General features: G+C 53.5%; 1 pseudogene; it reads right to left on the reverse strand.

The window, feature by feature from the left end:
- Positions 1-2,711: 2,711 nt before the first annotated feature.
- On the reverse strand, positions 2,712-9,265 carry LOC149351097 (uncharacterized; annotated as a pseudogene).
- Positions 9,266-10,081: the final 816 nt, after the last annotated feature.

Here is a 10,081-nt window from a genome sequence, read left to right on the forward strand (position 1 = left end):
CAGTTTGTGCTCATTCAGAAACACAACCTGGTTATACTTCGACGAACAAGTTAGGGCTAATATTTTATTACTGTTGCTAATATATTTTATGCCTTCACAGCATACATACAAAACCAAGACACTGGTGCTTAGACTGCATCTGCTCATTTTTTATCGATTAAATACACTCGCTTGTATGTTAATCAGGCTTTCCGGACAATCATATAGATTGCCATTCTTTTCATGTCAAAATAAAATGAGTGCCCATATTTATCTTCCTCAATGTACACGCCCGTGCTAAGCGATAAGCTAGCGGCACTCTCCCCGCGAGAACGAAACCTGCATGCGGTGGGAGCGATAATGGCGGCCGCCGTATGAGACGACGCAGTGGGGGCGGTCATCCGGGCACCCTGCCCTAGCCGATCGCGACCGCTCGCTCCCCGCCTGCGGCGGCGGGCTGTGATCACTTGGTTTCGTGCTGTTTTTCGCTGCTTCTTGGTGAGCGACGCACCGAAACGAAAAAAAGCAAATCCTTTATCTGCATGTCAGCCAAGAAGCTCACACGTGAAAGTAGTTTTAAGGCGAAAGCCTTTAATGCCTCATGCTGTCGTTAGCAATCCGTGTCTGCGTCCGTGTCGGCAGCCGTGTCGACAGATGTGTCCGCGTTTTGACGGGTGTCCACCGAGATATGTGAGACAGTTACTGCGTAATTTCCTTTCCTCAAAACAATTTTCAGTTTCTTCATTACGGCCCCTCTTTCTCCTTTCACTGCCACTTCCTCCCTTCCTGTATGGTGTGATTAAGGTGTCCACCGAGATGACTGAGAATTACAGCGCCATTTCCTTTCCTCAAAAAGCGTCGCGTTCAAAGGGCAAGGCATCGCGCCGAACGGATGATGGCGTTCCGTGAACTCCCTGGCAGCGCAACACGCTGTCGCGTCACTCCTAAAGGCGAAGCTTAAGCGCCATTAATTAGCAGTCGTTTAGTGCTGAGTGATTAATCAGTAATGAGTCTTTAATTAGTAATTTGTCATTACTTCGTCATCCAGTGGTGACGTCACCAGTGTCACATAGGGAAAATGGTGCGGAAAACGCTTTCGCCTCTACGCACTTTAGACAGTCAAAGTGCCCCCTGAATTTTTATAGCAAAATTCGGACATTAGAAACATCAAAAGGACCAATGACGAGGAAATGGCAGATACTGCGGCCTGAAATGAAAAAGGTCGTATTTTGACCACTTTCTTGCATATGCCTCATGGTCCATGCCGAAGTGACGAGCTGGAAGTGAACTTCGTTAATTCGAATGTTAAGGGAATGAAACTCCAAGGTTTCAAGTTTGTGCCCCTCAATCGTCCCGTAAAAACGTAGCTAACTTCCTCAAACGGGATCCTGTATCGAAAGCTCAAGAGATATTTGCGAATGTATTGAGAAGCAACAAATAGAAGTTTCGTGTGCTGGTGCGGATAGAGGTTGTCACGTAGTACATATTGTTACAACTTCAGAAATTGTGTCCAGTGAGCAATTTAAAGGGACCCTGAAATGGTTTCTTCAATCATATTTTATTGCAACAACTCTGTAGAGGTGGTCTCTGCGAGTATTCTAGTCTGATTCAGAAAGCTGCGCGTGGAACCAATAATTTACAAACAATTTTTCAAACTTGCCGCTCACAGCCGATTAGGGCGACACCTCACCGCGCGTTTTTACCCGCCCCTACCACATGACGTAAACTGGGCAGCCTTGGCCATGGACTCGGCGACCCTCATCATTGCCTCTGCCCAATGACGTCACGCGAAATTTTTGCAATAGTTCATTTGAAACTGAGCACTGATGCTCCTTGAAATACTATTTGATTGATTGCTTATTATTTTTTTAAACACACGCATACAGAAGTAAGAATCGAGCGCATTTCTTGAAATTAATGTAGTACTCCCGGTGGAGTACTAGAAAGAAGGAAATCCGTCTGCTCATAAAAGCACGTCTTCTCGTCAAATCTTCGCGCCCGCCTTTGCGAGTTTCCTAGCTGCGCCGACGAGCCGCTGCTATAGTGTACTAGAATTATATATATCGCTGCTGTCGTCGCCCTGTGGGTCTCGGTATGGCGTGTACTGAAAGGCTCGAAGCCCATCTCAGCGGTGGCTGCACGCAGCCGCGCTTCGAGCTCCGGATCCATGCCGTTCGAGCAGCAAGCAGGAGACACATATGTGCGAAAACTTGGCCGGCGCGCCGCACCGATCGTCATCAGAAAGACTGCCAGCTATACTCGAGCAGCGACAAAGCATATGCCTGCTTATGTTGGGAGCTTTCGGCAACGGCATCGCTCGCGGGCTCTCCGAGCGACGAGCTCTGCTGCTGCCTGGCTGCCGTGGTCGTCGCTAGGCCTATAGCTCGTTTCGCGTCGAAGCCGCAGCGGCCGGCGCTTCAGAAGTCGCCTGAGCTATAATAAAAGGCTTACTCTACACATCGCTTTACAGTCAACAGCATCATCTCACAATAAAGTAATAGTATGGTCACTTTCCGCGACGCCTTCAGCAGCGAAGCGAGCGGGCGCCAGGTGAGCCGGACCCCAACGTAGGGCCAGCGGCAGCTGCAAGGCGATTGTGGCCAGAAATTTGCTCGTATCACAGTTGTTACCTTTACCAGCAGCTCAGTATTGGTCAGCGATCCTCAAAAATGACACATTTTTCACATTTCTTGGCCTAGGGCTTATTATTTACGTCAAGAACACTCTTTAGCTCATTTTTTATGACGCCGGCAGACGTGATCCAGGCTGGTCGGCCGGCCCGCATGCGGCGTACCTCCTGTTCGCACAAGGAAATACAAACAGCCATTCTACCAGAGATGATGCTTCCTAGATTCGAGCAACGACAACATGTCTGTTCAAAAGTGGAACTTTCGGCTACGACACCGACTGCGGCAACGCCGGGGGACGAACTGCGCGCTGGTCCCAGGCTGCCCTAGTCGTCGCTAGGCCTAATGGTTTCGCATCAAAGCCGCGGCTGAGGCGCTTCGGAAGTCGCTTGCGCTGTATCAAAAGGCCTACTCTTCACATCGCTTTACTGCGAACTCGTCCCATAATAGAATATATATTCGATTTCCACGACGCCTTCAGCAACGGAGCTAGCAGGCGGCAGGCGAAGCGCCGCAGCAGCACCAAAGCGGCTATGGGATGAAATTTGCTAGTATCGCATTCATCACTTTTACGATCAGCTCGGTATTGGCCAACGACCGTCAGAAGTGATGCATTTTTGACATGAATCTATCCCAGGGCTTGCTATAAACGTAAACAAACAATACTAGCGCGTTTTTCACTCTCCGGCGGCCGGCATCAAGGCTGCCAGGCCGGCGTGGCTCGGCCCCGAGCGCCCTGAGGAGCGCGCTGTACGTCATCACGACGCTGCCGCTCTCCGCGCTCGATTTGGCTCCCGCTTCCCGTCGTTGCGTCGGCCGCGCGCGGCTCGTCGTTGACATCTAGCAAGTTGCACGCAGGCGACGAGCTGCGATCGGACGTTGCGATGCCGCTCGCAACAGCTCACCGCAGTGAATCGCACTCACTTTTCGCACATGTGTCTGCGACCACCGGGAGTAAACAAGCAGAGCGCCATTGCTTGACGTATGCATGGGCGGAGCATCGGCCCGTCTTTTCTTTTTTTTTTCGGAGCGAGCCCCGCGTGTATGAGTTGAGGGTAGTATGTGGGGGAGAGGAGGAAAATCATTTTTAATCGGCGATATCTTCGGTGTTGATGGAGTTCGCTTAACAATTTTTGCGGTGCGGCGACAAGTGATGGAATACCGATCTCTCGTGGGCTTTTGCTAACCTTGGCAAAGAGCTAACCTTGGCAAAGGCACCTGCATGGATTTTATTGAAACTTTCAGAGCAAGTTATCCGGAATTTTTTGGTCATTTTGTTTCCAATTTCGCAGCAGCGAGACGTCTTGTTGCAGCGCAAATGAAATTTAAATTTCCTCATTTCATGGTCTCAATCGGGGCGATTTGTACAGGCAACCTTGTGTGTGTGGCGCAACAGGTGGTGGTGGTGAAAACTTTACAACTGGGAAGTTTGGGACACACAGGTCCGTGGGCCCCCACACGGCCCCACTGCACTCAAACGTTCATGTCCCGGAGGCTCATGACGCTGGCAGCCCGGCCGGTGGCGATGGCTTGCTTGGCCGGGTCCTCAGAACGCAGTCGGGTCTCCCAAGCCTCCCAAGTGGTAAGGTGCTCCAGGCCCCGCGGGGGAGGATCCGCCGGGCAGAGGAAAAGGATATGGTCTAGAGTGGCTTTGGGATGGTGGCAGAGGGTACAGGAGGGGTTTGTGTGGACTTGGTGATAGCGCGAGCGTATATAAGGGGAGGGTAAGGTGCATGTTTGAAGCCGCCTCCAAAGTGTCTAATGATAATGGTCAAGGGAGGGATGGGGTGGAGGGTAGAGCCGACGCTCGGCTTTGCAGGCCTGCGTCATTTCACTGAATGGGTGCATGCGCTCCCGCGAGAACCCCATGTCGGAGGCCGCCGGTGCCCGGTTGAGAGAACCTCGGGCTAAAGCGTTGGCGGCCTCGTTTCCGGGATTCCCGGAGTGGGCAGGCACCCATATCAACTCCATGTGGCGGAGTGGGTGTGCGGCGAGGGAGTTCAGTATGCGAAATGCAGGGACGTGAACTCTCCCGCGAGCAAAATTTAGTATGGCAGTTTTAGAGTCGGATAGAATATATCGGGCCTCCGTGCGTGTGATGGCCAGGGCAATGGCGGCCTCTTCGGCCTCCTCCGAAGTGGCAGTAGGGGTTATGTGAAGGGTGGCAATCGGTTGGAGGGAGGGGTTCGTGATGGCTACAACCGCGTCCTCGCCCGTGCATGCGGCATCCACCCAAACGGCATACGGTTCCTTGCCATAGTGTTTGTGGAGTGCCCGTGCGCGAGCTCTGCGGCGGGGTTCGTGGTAGGTGGGATGCATGTTTTTGGGGAGTGGTTTAATAAGTAATTCGCGGTGAATGTGGCTGGGGACCTGGAGCTGTGTGGGATCCGTGGCCGGTAGGTGGATACCGAGGGTGTGCAGGATGTGTCTGCCGGTGGTTGTTTTCGCGAGACGTATGTATTGAGCCTGTCGGTGGGCCTCGATAAGTTCCCCTACCGTATTGTGCAGGCCTAGTTGGAGGAGTTTTTCGGTTGAGGTATTTGGGGGTAGATGTAGTGCTGTCTTAAATGCTGTTAGGATCATGGCATCCAGGGTGGAGATTTCCCCGGCCTGGAGTTTCAGGTAGGGAAGCGTGAAGAGAAAGCGGCTGAGGACGAAGGCATGAATGAGACGACATAAGTCATGCTCCTTCATGCCCCGGTGGTGTGAAGAAACGCGGCGGATTAGGTGGGATATCGACACCGTCGTCTGCTTGAGTTTCCGTATGGCGAGTGTGTTTTTCCCGTTGTTCTGGATGTGGAGGCCCAGTACCCTGAGAGTGTTTACGTCCGGGATGTGCCGGTTTTCCAGTGTCACCATGATGGGGGCTGTGGGGCAGTTTCGGGTTGTGGGGCGGATGATAAAGAGCTCCGACTTCTCCGGAGAGCAGGAGAGTCCGATACTCCGCGCATGTGTTTGGGTCAGGTTAGCTGCCGATTGTAGAGTATTTTCTATGTATCATCACTGCCATGGGTGGTCCATAGCGTGATGTCATCGGCATAAAGTGTATGACGAAGGTTAGGGATGGTTTGTAGATTGCGGGCAAGGGGAATGAGAGTGACATTGAAGAGAAAAGGGGAGAGGACGGATCCCTGGGGGGTGCCAACCCCACTAAGGGCGTATGGGGGGGGATATGTAGGGACCGAAGTGAATTTCGGCCGTGCGGTTAGTAAGGAATGCTTGAATATAGGTGTACATACGTTCACCTATGTTCAAGGGGGAGAGGGCTGCCATGATCGCTTGATGGTCTAGGCGATCAAAGGCCTTGGAGAGATCCAAGGCTAGGACAGCTTTTGTGTGACCCGGAATGAGGGGATCGAAAATGTATTGTGTGAGTTGGAGCATGGCGTCCTGTGCCGACAGATGGGGATGGAAGCCCACCATGCTGTGCGGGTAGAGGTCTTGCTCCGCCATGTGGTGGGTGAGTCGGGCGAGTGCGACGTGTTCGAAAAGCTTGCCTACGCATGAGGTTAGTGAAATGGGACGGAGATTTGAGGGTGTAAGAGGTTTGTGGAGCTTTGGTATGAATATGATTTTGGCGTGACGCCAAGATTGGGGAAGAGTGCCCTCCTGCCAGCATTTGTTGAAGTATTTCGTGAGCTGAGTGATCGATTGATCGTCCAAATTGCGGAGCATGGCATTAGAGATCCGGTCAACTCCTGGGGTGTAGTTAGTACGGAGAGACAGGAGGGCCGCTCTGACTTCTGCTTCCGTGATTTCTGCGTCGAGGATGGCATTCGGGGCGCCTGTATAGGGAGGCAGGGGGTTTGAGGTACCGGGAGTTGTATGTGTGTTTCTAAGTATATTGATGAGTGCGTCAGGAGAAAGGTCGGTCTTTTGTATAAGGCGTGTGACGTGGTGTTGTGTGGCTGTTTTGGATTGCGTGGGGTCAATTAAGTGACGGAGAAGTTGCCAGCTACGTTTGGAGGACAGATTGCCAGCCAAACTATCGCAAATCTGACAGTTTGATCGGCAGAGCTCCTCAGCGTGCTCAGTAATTTGTGTTTGCAGCGCGGCCAGCCGCTTTTTAAGGGTCCGATTGAGCTTTTGCCCTTTCCAGCGCTCTAGGATGCTCTGGTGGGCCTCCCAAAGGTGGGCCAGGCGAGTGTCGAGGGTGGGCGTGTCTGATGTTGTGACAAGGGTTCGCGTGTGTGTGGAGACATCGTTCGTGAGCGACGCCACCCACTGGTCGATGTCTATAATGGGAGCGTCAGGGAGGGCCGCCCGTGTAGAGCGGACAGCATCCCAGTTGGTGATTTTGTGCGTTAGGTGACGGGCCTGTCTTTGCTTGTACGGTACTGCAATGGAGAGGATGTAATGATCGCTTCCTAATGTATGACGCGTTGTGGTCCACGTAATACCAACAAGGTTGCGGCTCAGTGTCAAATCCGGGCTGGTGTCCGCGCTGACACTGTTACCAATCCTCGCGGGGGTGTTAAAGTTGTTGTGTATTGTGAGGCGGAGCTCTTGCACCAAGGACCAGAGACGCCGGCCTCGTCCAGTGGTGGTGCGGTAGCCCCAGTCAGTATGCTGACTGTTGAAGTCCCCTCCGATAATCAATGGATTCTTGCCTGCAAGACGATGGAGATCTCGCAATAGCGTTTCCAATGAAGCCATCGGGTGAGATGGTGGGTGGTATATATTGGCAATAAAAATCGATCGTATTGAGCGTGTATTTTGTATGATTTCTGTGATTACGCAGGGCGCCTCTGAGGTGATGTGATGGGTTTGGTGTGTAATGTAGCGATGTATAAGTGTGGACGCCCTGGGTGTATTCGTGGCGTCTGAGTGAGCAGATGTGTAGCTAGGAAGTGTGGCAGGGCTATGTGTGTCCTGAAGGAGAAGGATGTGGGGCGTGGGAAGTGTGGAGAGGAGGAGTTGGAGAGGTGCGCGCTTGCCCCGGAAGCGGCGGCAGTTCCACTGCAGAATTGATAAGGAATTAGGGGGTAGCCCCGCCATACTGGAGCTTTGGTGGGCTTAGGGTAGGTGGGTTGGTTGGTTGGGGAATTCTGTGGGGTAGGTGGGCGGGATTGATGTGGCAGACTGAGGTGTATCGAGGGAAGGGCCTGCTCTATTGTTTGGAGGCGGGCGTCGTACTGTGCAAGGCTCATCTCTAGGGTGTGCAACACGCGCGTAAATGCCGCTTCAATTTGTTGCTCAAAGCGTTGGGAGAGGTGGTCGATGAGGTGATTGAATTTTGCCTCTAGACGCGCGTCCATCTCAGCGAGTTTAGCGTCCAGGCGGGCCTCGAGCGATGTAAGGTCGGTCTGAGTAACGGGTGGGGGCTCTGTTGTCCGTTTTTTCTTGGGTGGCGGTGAGGGTGGGGATTGGGAGACGGACTCCTCCATGTTTTCTGCTGATGTTTGTGGTAGTGGAGTGTGTTGTGCGGGAGGTACGGTTGGCGGAAGCTGTGGAAGGATGGAGGTGGGGGTCTTGATAAGAGAGGTAAGACGACTCACCTCGTCTCGCAGGGCCTGGAGCTCCCGGTCACGGGGATCCACCTGTGTGGGCGGGGGGGGGGGGGGGGCTTGCTGGAATTGTTGGTCCTTCCTGCGACTCTGTCCGCCCAGGTGAGTTGCCTAGACTGCTGGTCTTGGCGGCGACGAGACGATGATCGAGACTTGCTGGAGCGACGGACGCTGATGCGGTCCGCGTCTCGGTCCGGTGTGCGGGAGGTGTGCTGTTGCAGTGAGGCGGGCGGTGAACGGCGTCCCCTGCTTTTACATCCTTTGGTACCCGTCATGTGGGCGCCTCCACATAGTATGCAGGCTGGGGTGCATGTCGGGGTTTCCTCTCGCGGGTGGGGGATGCCACATCTTGGGCAGTTAATCAGTTGTGCGCGTGCACACATCCGCGCGGTGTCCTGGTTGACGACAGTTGGTGCAGGCGTCCAGGTGTCCTCTGTACGGGGTGCAGGTGGGGAGACCGCCTCCGTGGGAGATGGTTCGGGGCACCGCCCCCCCCCCCCCCCCCCCCCCGGAAGGTGATAAGTATCGAACGGCTCTGTCCCATGCGACGGGCATCAATGATGGGGGCCCTAGGGTTGCCTGCGATGAGGTCTTCTAGAACCTGTGGGGGGTTTCCTCCCAGTAGGCGTTAGTGATTACACCTCGTACTGCACCATCCGGGGGGGGGGGGGGGGCGATGTAGGCGCTGACGGCATAGGCTTTGTTTCTAATGGAGAGTTCCTTGATGGCGACCAGGCGTAGCGCGTCGGCTTGGTGAGGGCTGCTCATGGTGCAGGTGTTGTTGATGGGGTGAATGCGCAACTGTGTGGCGTCTGGGTCTTGGAGGTCCTTGGCCGCAGCTATCAAGGCTAGGCGAAGCTGGCGCGGTGGAAGGTCGGTTAAAGAAAGGCCTCCGTTCGAGCGGAAGACAATCTTGTAATCGCCCGCAGGTAATGGTGGCTGGCGTTGCGACCTTTGCGCCGCGAGACGCGCCGCTCGCAGATGGGACGCTTGGTGTATGGTATCTGCAGGTCGCGAGCCGGCGCTGGCGTTCGCCTGGTCCTGGATCTTCGGCGCATCTTTTTGACGGGCGGGTACGTTCAGGATATGAGTCCAGTCCCTGGGATCATAGTCCTTGGGGTTGATGGTCTCCCCGAGCACCTGGACCTCCATGCTCTCGTTGTGGGTGATGTGGTTGGTGAACGCACGGTGGCGCGAGGCCTAGTGCGGCAGCTGGTCGGTTAGGGGCGGTTTGAGGCCCGTGGGCCCACGTAGGATGAACCGTCGGCCACCAAATTAGAACTGATGTTAGCGCTCACCTTTAAGAATGGTGCGGTAAAGAGGTGGGCACTGCGTGGATCGTAATTCCAAGAAATCGCCGTGTTTGTTCAGAGCCGATGCGTAGCGCGTTCGCACTCGCCGGCCCCCTCGCGCAACAGGTTGGCTCTGCGTTTGCTGTCGGACAAAATTTCGCGCTTAACTGTTTTCGGTCACTTCAGACAAATAATGATCCAAACTGTCGCTTACAGTTGCCAGGTTAGCAAATCAAAGCGCCCATGATCTGTTTTCGGACAGTATCCGTGACGGGATAGGTCGATATAGCGTGACGTCATAGTTGAGCACAACCGAGGTAGCAATTTAGAAAAGCGGTTTTTGTACCGGAGAGAGGGAACTTTAAAGAATGTGATGTGATTATCACCAAAAAATGTGAAAAAAAGGAGTTGTTGCCCTTTAATCTAAACGAAAAGCCCGTTTTTCACATCTGTATACCATATCGGCATTTCCAAGCTCTTCAAAGCGGTCATGTGATCCTTATTGAAATCGTCATCGGATTCTGGAAGTCGAGGAGTTCACCTAACTCTGCGTACGTGACTTCGTCAGTTGATCAGCGATATCGGCATCATCGTACGCAGCAGCGAAGTCATATCCTAGGTGAAACGATTTATGAAAATAGGTATGAGGAAAGGAAAGACTCAGTGTCTCACTTCT

Source organism: Amblyomma mixtum, chromosome 3 (genome assembly GCF_055824585.1).
Source record: "Amblyomma mixtum isolate Tamu chromosome 3, ASM5582458v1, whole genome shotgun sequence".
NCBI classification, from domain to species: domain Eukaryota; kingdom Metazoa; phylum Arthropoda; class Arachnida; order Ixodida; family Ixodidae; genus Amblyomma; species Amblyomma mixtum.